This window comes from Pongo pygmaeus, chromosome 5, assembly GCF_028885625.2.
Source record: "Pongo pygmaeus isolate AG05252 chromosome 5, NHGRI_mPonPyg2-v2.0_pri, whole genome shotgun sequence".
Lineage (NCBI taxonomy): Eukaryota > Metazoa > Chordata > Mammalia > Primates > Hominidae > Pongo > Pongo pygmaeus.
Window position 1 is genome coordinate 109,853,772 of NC_072378.2, and position 14,681 is coordinate 109,868,452.

The window sequence follows — 14,681 nt, forward strand, 5'->3', positions numbered from 1 at the left end:
CGGCTTCTCCTGCTTGGTTAGAAGCCTCTACAATCTGCTCTTTGCACCAGGGTCCACACAGGTATCTCATGTGCCAATCCTCACACCTTCAACAAGCTCAGATTCAGAGAGGAGTTCGGTGACTCAGATTCATTTGACCACTGGCCTTTGAGGAAGCAGAGAGCGCTTTCCCCAGGGACTGTCACTCTTCCACCATGTTTCATTCTGTTTCCCCAGCAGATTGAGTAAAGGCTATTCTAGGAATGCTGAACGCAATGGAAATGCCTAGGATGATGGAAGTGTTGAAAACCTGATCTCAAACTGGAAAGGTTGGAGAGGCTCCTAGAAGAGGTCAAAATTTGAGCCTTGTGCACCTGTGCGTGCATGTTGGAATGTGTGTTGAAGAAAGGCATGGAAGGGTGCACACAGCTGGGACACACTTTACTGCAAGGGGATGAGGTAGGGCTAGAGGTGGGGATGAAACTGATCAAACATTAGCTTCTCTCCAGTAGGATTTATAATAACAAGCATGGATAACTTTTGTATTAAAAAAACACAATAAAGCAAAAGGGGATAAACAATCTGGAGGTTTCTTGTTGAACAATAGTATTTCATATCATGAAAAACACTTCATTTTACAGTGGATATGAATCATTCCCAGGCTTCTGACAGCCTAAATCACAAATGTGGGTGGGTTTGCCCTTTGCTAGGTAACAAGAAAGAAAGAATTTCAAAAGAAAATTGGTTATTTCATGGCACCCATGGTCCCAGTTATCTAAGGAGAGAGGGTTGGAGATGGAAAACCCGAACAACTTAGAAAGTGGAGTGGTGTGTTGCATAGTTACAGCTCCTGGTTGGACTGGCCTGTCAGCACAGACACAGAGGCACTGCAAGAACATGGAGTGCACAGTGCAATAACCCCAGTGGTCATCAATGCAGTTAAGCTGCCGTGGCCTCTGCAGCAGTTTCACAGCTGGAAGGCATACCAGCAGCCAGCAACGACTTCAGTTCCATTCACGCTGAAGAGGCAAAGGGCCAATTCTGAAGCTTCTCCTGCCTATACCCAGAAGACACAGTCTCTGTGCTATAAATTTAGCTATAAACCAAGCAGAGCTGCCTCAAAGCTCACCTTCTCTGGTCTACTAAAATCTCATAGCCCATCTTACAATCTTTTCTCTTCTATGAGCTTCCTGTAATTCAACAGGGAGAAAACAATAGTTAAAAAAGTAAGATTCAAAACAGAAATTTTTATAATGTAGGGAAGGAACTCATGAATAGTGTTGGATGAAGCATCCTTCCCAACCACAGACGACAACAAATGCAAGCAGAATAAAACAAAAACTACACAGATCTTTTATTGCACGGCACTGAGAGTCCTTGGTCAAATTATGCCTGTCAGAGTGAAACAGCAGCATCGGTTATGTGATAGAACGGTCAGTCCCATCTCCCAACGGCAACACGAAAGGGGCCCTGGCATAGATGTTGGTTAGAGCAAGGAGATAAAGAATGAAGAAAGGAGAAGGAGAGACTTCAAGGATGGGGCAGGTGCTGACCTTGTATGTAACAAAGGATTAAGAAGACGCTTCCTGAGAGCAAATGTGATTAAAGTGTGGACAGGACCACCAAGAGCCATTAGAGACCCTCCTTTCTTTGGCAGTTACTTTTTCTTCCCTATGATGGCCTAGATCACCCCTTGCCTGTAGGGATTGAAGGAACTGGGCTCTACCGACTGAGACTCTTCTCATAGCATCATTTTGTCCCTAAGACTTTCTCCCTTTCAGACTTACCAGGCTTCATCTTCCATTTATTGTCAGTGATTTGCATATTGTGTTGGCTTCCTATACAGGGCAGTGCATGGTCTGTACTGCTCTGCAGACTTAAGAATGGATACCGAGTCCTCAGGGTTCCAGGAAGATCCCTTATAATTTTTAAAAAATCTTTGTCCATAGGGATGAGTGGCCAAGATGTGGTATATTCAAATTTTTTGTTCCTTTTCCAACTTTTCCCAAAAATACGTTTTTGCCCCTTACAACCCGCTTGTTCTGACATCACATGTTGAATGAGTCAGAGCTGTCTCACTTAAATGCAGCAAACACTAAAATTGTGCTATTGATTTCTGATGCTCTCTTTACTTTTCCTTTATTGTTAGTTTGTAGAAGTTGCTTCAACTAATATTACTCTAAATATGTAATGCTGGTTTTGGCCCTGTCTCTTTCTCCACTTGCCTTGTTTAGCATCATTTATTGGAGGCATCTACGTCAAAATATTTTTTTAAGATTTCAAAAAATGGATTTTTCCAATCTAAAATAGTTCTAAGTGTCCCCTTTTGATCCAGTACACTTTTAGTCACATAGAGTACATCCATGCTGATACGGTATATTCTTCCCAACATACATAATGTAATAAAAAAAAAAAAACAGTATTGATGGTATACAGGTTTGAGCATCAGAAGACCTAAGAAAAATCCTGGCTCTATGACTCACTACCTGTGTAATTTTAAGCAACTGAGTCAGTTTCTTTGAGCCTCAGCTTCCTCATTTATCAGATGGGCTCTTTGTATTTATCTCACAGGGTTTTTGCGAGGTTCAAATGAGATTTTGTAGGTAGGGGTGGTTTGCTAATATTATTACTGCTGTTCTCTGACATCCCTACTCAACTCTTTCTTAAATTGGAAACACATCTAGATAAGGGCAGAACGATCTGTGACCATGAGAAGGATGCAGGCATGAGAAAGCAATGATGTCTCCTTAGTCACCTGGACTCATGTAATCTCATCTTCCAAGACCCAGCCTAAAAATCATCTCCTTGAGAAGATACCCTTGGATTCCCCAGGTCAAAATGAATTTGTCTTTGTCCTACACTAGTACCTACCATAAGATTTCTCGAGAAGCTATGTATCACAGGCCCCAGAAACCCCCAGATAATTCAATAGTTAGAAGTTCAACACCTTGTATTAAAATGTACCTTGGGGAGTAGGGGTTATAAGTGACTATCACTCTATTTATTACATCCACTAAAATAATAAAGACAGTACCTTATATAAAGAGAATATTAATAACATTTACATACTCTGCATTAGCAGTAATGTACATTATATGCTTAACATCCATTTGTTGAAAGAAAAATCTTGAGGCTCTTCTTTCTTGGCTGTTTCAATAAAATAATTAAAAGAAAAAATTTTACTTTTAAATAGATAGTTTGCCCAATAAAAGGAATGTACTTTTCTGCCTGCTTCTCTACCCAAACAGTCAAAGCTTTTCTGATTTTGTATCTTGGAGTTATTGGCTCCTGTCGTCCAGCTCTCACTGGTTCCAAACAGTGTGGATCATTGAGAAGCTTGGCTGCATGGAAGTGGCTCAACTCCCTGCCTCCTGCACAAGTCATTTAGCCTTTGCTCTGTCCATGATAGTGTCACGCAAATCCCTTGCAGTGAGCCTCTCTGATAAACATCTCTACTTCTTCTCGTCTTCCTCTATAAGAAGGCTCCTCATTTGTGTTGCCTCAGTTTCCTTGCTTTCTCCCCTGGGTTCCACTGAAAATGTCTCTATTTCTCCCCTGCCATTCATAGTGTCTCCCTTGTTTCTTCTCAGCCCCAAGCTCTGTCTTCTTCCCTCCCCTCCCTGCTAATGACCTCAAATGAGATGATTCAATGGATAGATATCAGAACTAGAATTCATAAGGGATAGGCTACAACTTCATGTAGAGGAAACTGAAGTTCTGGAGGGGTACCAGGGTACTCATCTCTTTAGTGTCAGTCTCTCTCATGGACTGTGAGTTGTTGAGGGTGGGGGCTTTTTAAAAATTTTTTTTAACTCACTATTTTATTTTTAGCATCAAATACAGAGCCTGATACAGAGGAGGCCCTTGATCCATACTGGCTGAGGGAATGCATGCTGGCCAACAGATCACTTTTGCACCCTGGTCTAGTCAATTTCAGTCATATAAAATGAAATTTCTTGGATGTCCTCTTCCCAATTATAATTTCAGGTACTAAATTAGAGTGCTTTAAAAAAAGGAGATACAGATGACAAAAAAAGCAAAGGAGCTAAAGAACAGGCTCTACCAGCTGAAGGTGGTGGGGTAGGAGGAGAACCAGGCTGGCCAGGGAATCTTTGCAGAGCAGCCCTGGAGGTTAGGAATGGCTTCATGCACTTAGGGACAAACTTTGGAAATGTGCCACATGCCTCCCCTACAGCTACAGACCCCTGATGCTCTCTCCAGCCTGCTGCCTGCTCCCACGGTGAGAACTGTCTGGGATTCTGACCCTCTGGCTGGCTGACTGGCCATGTCCAGTACTTGGGATGCAGCCTATGTATGGGATTGGAAGCCCAGGACCAATATGCATCTGCACAGACTGTCCTGCCACATCTCTCTCCAGGCCCTTTCCAAGGTCCAGTCTCACAGATTCTTGTGAAGCCGTGAACACAAATGTTCACTCTGAGTTCTGGTTTATCCTCAGCTTGGGTACTCTTCCAGCCTACCCAATGACAAGACAGGCACAATTACAGCCTTTCCGACCCACATGAATGCACTCTGGGGGTAGGAGAAGACTGTTTTTATGGGAACGAGGCAACACTGTACTACTTTTTCTCTCACACATGAAAAAGGGGAAAAAGTTGAAAGAAGCTGAGCTTTCAGGACAAGTTAGAGAAGTTGATGTCATTCCATCAGTAGGCGGCAGGCTGTGCGAAGGTGGGGATGTGTGCAGGGGGAAAAAGAGAGATATGGAGATTCTTGCCACTAGGGACAACCCCAAACCAAACATTCAGAGAGAAACCGTTTACCTTCACCACTGCAGTTCCTGAAAATGTCCTAGCTAACCATAGCAAAGTTGTGGATATAGTCACAACAGAATTAACACATGCAGTCATGTTAGTCTAGGGTCCTAGAGAAAAAATAATCTCCCCACAGATTGTATAGTTACCCCAAGATTCTGTTGAAATCCTGGATCTACCTTTCTGAGACACTAACTCAATAAAACAATCAACTTGACACTTTTTTTTAAATTAGTAAACTTCATTTTCGGAGCAGTTTTAGGTTTATAGAAAAATTGAGTGGAAAGCACAGAGTTTTCATATACTCCTCTGCCCCACCCCCACAGTTTCCCCTATTAATGTCTTGCATTAATGTGGTACATTTGTTATAATTGATTGGTCAATATTGATACCTTATTTATTATTATATTTTAATTATATGTCTTTAAATTATATTACTTTAAATAAATGATTTTTTTTTTACTATTATATTGATTAAGGTCCATAGTTTATATTAGGGCTCACTCTTTGTGTTGTATATTCTATGGGTTTAGACTAACGTATAATGACATATAACCACCATAATAGTATCATGCAGAGAAGTTTCACTGCCCTAAAAAATCCCCTATTCCTCCTTCTCTCTTGCCTCCCAACTTCTGGCAACCACGGATTTTTTTTTCTCTGTCTCCATGGTTTTGCCTTTGCTAGAACACCATATAGTTAGAGTAATTAAAAATGCAGCCTTTTTGGATTGGCTTCTTTCACTTAGTAATATGCATTTAAAATTTCCTCCATGTCTTTTCATGACTTAATTGCCCATTCATTTTTAGTGCTGAATAATATTCCATGATCTGGATGTACCATAGTTTATTTATCCATCCACCTACCAAAGGACATCTTGGTTGCTTCCAAGTTTTGGGAATTATGAATAAAGCTGCTATAAACATCCATGTGCAGATTTTTGATGAACATAAGTTTTCAGCTCATTTGGGTAAATATTAAGGAGTATGATTGCTGGATCGTATGGTAAGAATATGTTTAGTTTTGTAAGAAACTATCAAGCTGTCTTCCAAAGTGGCAGTACTATTTTGCATTCCCACCAGCAATGGATGAGACTCCTTGTTGCTCCATATCCTCATTAGCATTTGGCATTGTCAGTGTTCTAGATGTAACAATATCTCATAGTTGTAGTTGGTGATTCCCTAGTGATACGATGTATTTCATACACTTATTTGCCATATGTACGTCTCCCTTGGTCAGGTGTCTGTTCAGATCTTTTGCCCACTGGCCTTTTAAAAATAATAATAATAATAATTGACTTGGGAGGTCAACCCAGGCAGATCACCTGAGGTCGGGAGTTTGAGACCAGCCTGGTCAATTAAAAATACAAAAATTAGCTGGGCATGATGGCAGGTGCCTGTAATCCCAGCTACTTGGGAGGCTGAGGCAGGAGAATTGCTTGAACCTGGGAGATGGAGGTTGCAGTGAGTCAAGATTGCACCACTCCACCCCAGCCTGGGCAACAGAGTGAGACTCCATCTCAAAATAAATAAATAAATATAAATAAATAAAAATAAAATAAATTGACTGACATTTTAACTGAATGTTCTAACTGGCGAAATTGACTAGTTGTTACCTCTTCTACAAATAGAGATTCTTAAGCAACTGCAACAAATAGGTGAATTAGAATAGGGCACCAAAGACAGACCCAATCTATAGAGATATATAGAGTTTTTGTTTTGTTAACTATAGAACATCCAAAACTAGTTTTCCTGGAGATAATCAAGAACATTTTGTTTTTTAAAAAATCATTTTTAAATGCCATTTTTTCTCATCAAGAAACCAATACATTTTGCGAAAGAAAAATAAAAACTCAAAATGATTTTTTAGGACTCAGTAGAATTATTACCTACAATAGCAAAGCATGTGCTAAGGAATCCAACTTTCAGAACAGCTGGCTCCCAGTTTTCCTATAGAGGAAAATCTTTATAGATTAAATTGTTGAATGGCAACAGGAATTCTGATGGGGTGCAGCTGGGTCCGTTTGATAAAAATTGGATATTCCTAACTCCAGGCTAGTCTCCGGATTCCCAGGATTGTCCTCTTTTTGGCCTTCAGGAAAGCTCCTTCATGGCTTGTGCCTGAATTTAAGGCTTTCAGGAATGTAAGCATTCTCCAGCCATCTGGTGTGCCTATTTTAACACTTTGATGTGTATTTCCAAGTATCTTCCAGAAACATTGTTTTAGTTCATATGCCTAGCAAGAGGATAAAACTGTACCTGTATCCTCACCAATGCTGAGTAATTTAAAAGTAAAATCTTTGGTAGTTTGACATATGAAAAAAACACGTTTTGTTTTAATTTTTATTTTTAATGACTCCTCCTCCTTCCTTCTTCCTTCCTTCCTTCCTCCTTCTCCTCCTCCTCCTCCAATGATATACTTCTTTAGAGAAATGTAAGACCTTTGCCTAAGAGAAGTGGCTAGGACTGTGTCTTTTGTAGCTTCCTGCAAGGGAAGTGGCAACCACAGCAGACAGGAGCTGGTGGTGTATCACTGGGGTGGGTCATAAATGCTCTGTCTGAAAGACCATCTTCCATATTGGGGTATGCTGGAGTAGAAAGGCCCCAGCTAACAAGAGCCTGAAGGGTAGATCCATTATTTGGGGTGACTATATCCTGAGCCCCATAAAAGAAAAAGCCAGACTTTGGTTCGGTCTTATTTGGAGGGCTTATGATCAGAAAATAAATGTACCTTCATAAAAGTACTCTTTTTCCCCTCATTTCTCCCCTTTGCTCCAACACTGGAGGCCATATAGTGAGTAAAGGGGAAAAGGGGTGTACAGGCAGATGGGAAACAGCGAAAAAGCAGCCACGTTGCCTTTTACCTCTGCAGGTTTGAGCTTGAGTTAAGCCTACAGTCAGAATGGGAAGAAGCTCTAAATAGGATGAGGACTAAAGTTTTGATTTTAGATAGAATTTGACTTTCAATAGCTCAAAATGACCAGAAAAGTTAAGGGATCTACCCGAGATTTTATCCAGGCTTGGGGATGCATAGTCTAATAGTATGGGTGTAAAATAGCAGTGGAGGAAAGAAAATAAAGTTGGATTCTGCTTATATCCTATGGAATTCATGTAATAATTTCCTAAAGCCACTGTACCACAGAGGCTATGGTTTGAATGTTTATGTCCAAAATCCATGTGTTGAAACGTAATCCCCAATGCGATAGTATTAAGAGATGGGGCCTTTAGGAAGTGATTAAGTCACAAGAGCGGAGCCTGAGTGAATGAGATTAAACCCTTATAAAACCGGTTTCCCAACATTTGGCCTCCTCCCTTCCACTCTCCACCATGTGAGGACACAGCAACAAGGTGCAATCTTGGAAGCAGAAAGTGCCCCTCCCCAGACACCGATGCTGGCACCTTGATCTTGGACTCCCCAGCTTCCAGAACTGCGGGAAATATATTTTGGTTCTTTATAAATTACACAGTCTCAAGAATCTTATTATAGCAGTACAAACAGACTAAGACCAGGTGCAAAATCAAGATGGTGGCAGGGCCATGCTTCCTCTGAAGTCTCTAGGGAAGGAGCCTTCCTTGCCTCTTCCAGCTTCTGGTTGCCACAGGTGTTCCTTGGCTTGTGGCAACATCACTCCAATCTCTGTCTCCATCTTCACAAGTCTTTTCTCTGTGTCTGCATGTCTCTGTATCTTTGCATGGGATTCTCCTTGTGTGTCTGCATTCAAATTTTCTTTTCATGTAAGAACACCACTCATAATGGAGCAAAGCCCACACTAATGACATCTTAACGTGATTAAATCTGCAAAGGTCTTATTTGAAAATAAGGTCACATTTGCAAGTACTAGGGTTAGAACTTCAATATTGTCTTTTCTGGGAGGTTACACAACTCAGCCTACACAGCCCACTTCGACAGTGAACTGGCTCCATGTGTGCTGACCTCACAGCTAATCTCCACGTGATGGTGCTTTGTGGCCTACTCATGGATAGGCTCATTGTTTCATCTCCTTCCCTCCTGTTCTTCTCAGGCTGTCCCCTGCCTCACTGTCCTGTTAGAGAGTAGATGGAGCAGAGACCACTCTGAGCAACATTCAGCATCAAGCTGATTTCAGCATTTGATGTACTGTGGGGCCCTACTACTAAATGCATTTAGGTTGTGATCCAATGTCTTTTATGAACATCTGCCTGAAACACCCATAGTGAATCAGGTAAATGAGAATGGAAATGTCAGCCTGGAAGCAGGATTGAACACAATTTAAATTTTACAATCTACACTGCGCGATATCAGAATGCCATCCAGCAAATCTTATGTTCTTTGTGGAAAGACAGTGTTTAAAAGCAATATTAAAAACATTTTAAAAGTAACATTCCCAAAATGCAGAACCATATTTCTGAGACAAGAAAAAGAAGACATTGTTTCCCCTAAGTGAATCCTCTGACATGATTACATAAGATGGGGGAGATAAATTAAAGATAAAGGGTCATTGAAAGTAGAACCTCAGCACCTCTGTCCTGAGGACTGCAGAAAACAGCAGCCCCGGAGTGTGTGTGGTGACAGCTGGGGAACGAAACTGAGCTTATTCTTCCCAAACTGCAAAGGTTGGGGGAGACACAGAGAATAAATCATTGAAGGCATGATGTGTGGGCAAAGATTAAAATCAGCAATCATCTGATTTTGTAATTTTATCATTAAGACACATCAAAAACTGTTACTGCTGGAGGCATATTGGAGGAGATGAGTACTGAACTCAGGTGCTGGAGTGAAAAGGTCATAGAGAAGGAATTACCTTGCTGAACTTAGAGAAAATATTTATTTTCATACAAGTATCATATTTTGCAGACTTCCCACAGCCCTCTGTCTCAATTTTCAAATTCAATTGCAGCTTGAAATACTCTTGATTTCTGGGCAGATTGCATTCCTTTATCTGTTCATCCATTCATTAATACATCTATCAAGAGAGATTGGATTTAAGTTCATGCTCCATTTCCATGTGACCATAAACAAGTAAAACAGTGTCCTAGTGCATCAGTTTCCTCACCTGTAAAATGGGGATAATTATATGTATGCATCTTATAGGGTTTTGTGGGTTCTAAATTAGTTAATACCTATTTGTCCCTTAGCAAGCACTCAATAATGTTTTTAACTGCTTTATTGTTAAATAGTTTTTAATCATACTTTGATTGTAAAGGTAGTCACACATTTAAAATAAAAGCTTAGTTCTCCATTTTGAAAATAAGGGAAGACACTTCTCCCTACCTCTCCCTTTTTGTTTCAGAAGTTTTTTCTGTCTTTTTCAAATGTATGTAAATCTTTATAATGACAAAATAAGCCTCTTGCCAGTCTTACTGAGAAATGTTTCCTCAAGGATCTGGGAAACATCTTTTTGAAATGTGAGCATTAAATGAGATAGTGCCCCTGTCTCTCAATTACTGTGGAAGAGTAGACATCTAATTCAGTGGGCACCTTGTTCCAATTTGCAAAACTGCTTCCTGTCATAAAGATGAGAGAAGTTTTTTTCTCCTGCAGCTAAAGCCAATTCAAGTAGTCTTTCCATGGTAGAGATGGGAAGGAGGGAGCTTTTTTGTGTCTGCTTTTTCTCAGTTGCCTTCAGTGCAAAATATCCTTATGCCAGAGTGGCACATTTTGGGGTGGCATATTCTGAACCTCTTCAATGTGCATCACATTCTGGTTTAATACTTATTGTGAGAAACAAACTCACCTGTCGAAACCCAAAGAATGGACTCAGAGACCCAGAGAACAGCAAAAGTGAGACTTTTAATGATGGTCTTGCAAGATTGGGTGTCTGGCATGCAGGCAGCGTTTCAACAAGCACGGTTTCAACAAGCAATTTATCCCCTAGTGTGCAGGTCCCTCGCCCGGTTCCTCATAGGCTGAGTACTATGGGGTCACAATCTTCCTGGACGTCACCTATTGATTGTTAGACAGAGGATTTAGGTGCCTTTTTGGAGCGGGGGGGCGGGAGGATTGTCTTGCTGCATTTCGTTGCAGCCCACAATGCGTTGCAATTCTAGTTAGCTCAGGGGCTCTTCAAGTATTTGACTTAATGACCTAAGCAGCTGGGCAGGCTGATAAGAACAGACAGTGAGCTATTTCGCAGACCGGTTAATTTTATCTTAGACTAAACTTCTTTGGTTTGGGTGAGGGCAACTAAGCCCGGGGGAAGGGGGAGGAAGGGGGAGGCCAACAAGCAGGCATCAATTATTCAAGCAGGGGCCTAGTATATCCTGTTTCTTCTGTAGTTTGCTGACCTGAGCCTATTTAAGACACTTTGTCTTGGAAATAGACCACTGTATACATTATTTCCTTCACTTATTCGATAATCAAACCATTTTGTCTCTAATACCTTTGTGGAGAGGTTTTCTGAGCTAGGAGAAGACTCCTTATATTTCCCCAACACCAACCAATAAAACTTTACTATGCACCTGCCTGTGCCAGGCACAGTCCTCCTTCTCACTGTAGCAGAGCTGGGAGGCACCATGGGAGGTCACATCCACTCTTTTCCCCCATTGCAAAAAGGACACAGCTCTGCTTGCTGGGAGAACACAACCCTGTGTCCTGAGGGGCCTCCTTCTCCCTCTCCCTCTCCCTCTCCCTCCCACTTCCCTCCCCCTCCTCTGTCCACTTTCTCTCAGTCCCTTTTTGCCCCTTTCACTTAACATAGAAGGTAATTAAATTATTCAACTGGTTTCAAGATTTGTCCTCAGTAATTCTAGTGAACATTTACTAAATGCTTGCTACATGCCAACTGCTGTGTTGTGCATTTACCTGCATTATCTTATTTAATCTACACCTAGGACCCTATAGAGTAGATACTATAATTCTCACCATATTATGGATGCAGAAGCTAATGGAAATGGATTAAGTAATTTCTCATGGTCGTAACGGTGTTGGAGCTGAGATTCATACTCCGGACCCACAGGCCGTCAACCTCTGCTAGGTGGGGCAGATGTGAGTCATGATGGAATACCAGAAGACATGGGAAGCTCCCAGTGGAAGGTGACACTCAGGGGGTGGGCCAAAGGGAGTGGAGAGGGAGGACAGGGCTTCAGGGAGGTTAGTCTTCCTCCCCACTCCCAGTTCCCCAGAGCCCTTCTCCAGAGAACCACGATTCAGAGGTTCTCATGTCTTTCCCCAGCTGGAGGGGCAGGGTGTCCCGGTGTCCCTTCCCAGGTATCCAGGGCCCACCTACAATTCTTGGTTATACTGGGACACTGCAGGGGCCAGGGCGTACATATATACAGGGGCAGGCCCCTGGCTGGGAAGTAGCAGAGTCCACTTTCTTGGCTGCTGACTTAAGGACTGACTGTCCATTGCAGGCCCTGACCAGGGGTGCTGGGGCTGTTGACACAAGGGAGAGTATCATTGGCTTCCCCAGGGCTCCAGGGCTGTTGAGGGAGGCTGCAGGTGGAGAATTGCTGCCAAGCCACCTTCTTTGCTCTCCTGCCCAACAGGCCCAAGGCAAAGGAGGAAAATTTGCAGGATACAAAGACCTAAGTTAAAATCTCAGACTGTGCTTCAGCCACACAAGCATGTACATACACCTATGCATCCTTGTCATTTTAAACAGATAGGAATGTACAAGCAGACCTCATTTTATTGCAGTTTGCCTTATTGCCCTTTGCAGATACTGCATTTTTTCACAAATTGAAAGTCTGTGGCAACCCTACATCAAGGAGGCCTATGGTGCCATTTCCCAATAGCGTGTGTTCACTTCATGTCTCTGTGCTACATTTTGATGGTTCTTGCAATATTTCAGGCCTTTTCATTATTATTATATCTGTCATGGTAATCTGAGATCAGTGATCTTTAATACTACTATTATCATTGTTTTGGGGTGCCACAAACCACATCCACATAAGACAGCAAACTTCATAAACGTTGTGTGTTCGGACTGCTCCACTGACCGGCCGCTCTCTCATCTCTCTCCTTCTCCTCAGGCCTTCCTACTCCCTGGGACACAACAATATTAAAATTAGGCCACCTAATAACCCTATGGTGGCCTCTAAGTGTTTAAGTTAGAGTCTCACATCTGTTGCTTTAATTAAAAAGCTAGAAATGGTTAAACTTTGTGAGGAAGGCATGTTGAGAGCCAAAGTAGGCTGAAACCTAGGCCTCTTCTGCCACTTAGCCAGGCTGTGAATGCCAAGAAAATGTTCTTTCATGAAGGAAATGGAAAATGTTACTCCAGTAAACACAAGAATGATAAGAAGGTGAAACAGTCTTATTGCTCATATGGAGAGAGTTTGAATGGTCTAGATGGAAGAACAAACCAACCACAATACTCCTTTAAAGCTAAAGCCTAATCCAGAGCAAGGCCCTAACTCTCTTCAATTCTGTGAAGGCTGAGAGGTGAGGAAGCTGCAGAAGAAAAGTTTGAAACTAGTACAGGTTGGTTCATGAGGTTTAAGGAAAGAAACTGTCTCCATAACATCAAAGTGCAAGGTGAAGCAGCAAGTGCTGATGGAGAAGCTACAGCAAGTTATCCAGAAGACTCAGCTAAGATCACTGATGAAGGTGGCTGCACTAAACAACAGATTTTCAGTGTCGGTGAAACACTGTTATATTGGAAGAAGATGCCATCCAGGACTTTCATAGCTAGAGAGGCAAAGTCAATGCTTGGCATTTGGGCTTCAAAGTTTCAAGGACAGGCTGGTTCTCTCGTTAGGGGCTAATGCAGCTGGTAATTTTAAGTTGAAGCCAATGTTTATATACCATTCTGAAAATTCTAGGGCCCTTAAGAATTGTGCTAAATTGGCCATGCGTGGTGGCTCATGCCTATAATCTCAACACTTTGGGAGACCAAGGTAATAGAAACTCTTGAGGCTAGGAGTTTGAGATCAGCCTGAGCAACATAGTGAGATCACATCTCTACGAAAAACTTAAAACTTAGCTGGGCATGGTGGTACGTGCCTGTAGTCCTAATTACTGGAGAGGCTGAAGCGAGAGGATCACTTGAGCCCAGGAGTTAGTTCAAGGATACGGTGAGCTATGATCATGCCACCGCACTCTAGCCTGGGTGACAGAGTAAGACATCGTCCCTTAAAAATAAAAAGAAGACGATGATGAATGTTGTTTTCATGCATGCTAACACAGCATCCATTTTGCAGCCTGTGGATCAGGAAGTAATTTCTACTTTTAAGACTTACTATCTAAGATATGTATTTTATAGGGCTATAGCTGCCCTGTAAAAGTGATTTTATCCGAGATAGTGATTTCTCAGATAGATCTGGACAAAGTAAATTAAATATCATCTGGAAAGCATTCATCATTCTAGATACCATTAAGAACATTCATGATTCATGGGAGGAAATCAGCATATCAACATAACTGAAGTTTGGAAAAAAGTTGATTCCAACCCTCATGGATGACTTTGAGGGCTTTAAGGCTTCACTGGAGGAAGTCACTGCAGATATGGTAGAAGTAGCAAGAGAGCTAGATTCAAAGTGGAGCCTGAAGATGTAACTGAATTGCTGCAATCTCGTGATCAAACTTGAACAGATGAGGAGTTGCTTCTCATGGATAAGCAAAGAGAGTGTTCTTGAGATGGCCTCTACTCCTGGTGAAGATGCTGTGAACATTGTTGAAATGACAACAAAATATTTAGAATATTCCATAAACTTGGTAAAGCAGCAGCAGGATATGAGGGGTCTGACTCCAATTTTGAAAGAAGTTCTACTGTGGGTAAAATGTTGTCAAACAGCATCCCATGCTACAGAGAAATCTTTCATGAAAGGAGAGTCAATTGATGCAGCAAACCTTATTGTTGTCTTCTTCTTATTATTATTGAGATAGGGTCTCACTCTGTCACCCAGGCTGGAGTGTAGTGTTGTGATCACAGCTCACTACAACCTTGACCTCCTGGGCTCAAGTCATGCTCTCACCTCAACCTCCTGAGTAGCTGGGACTACAGGC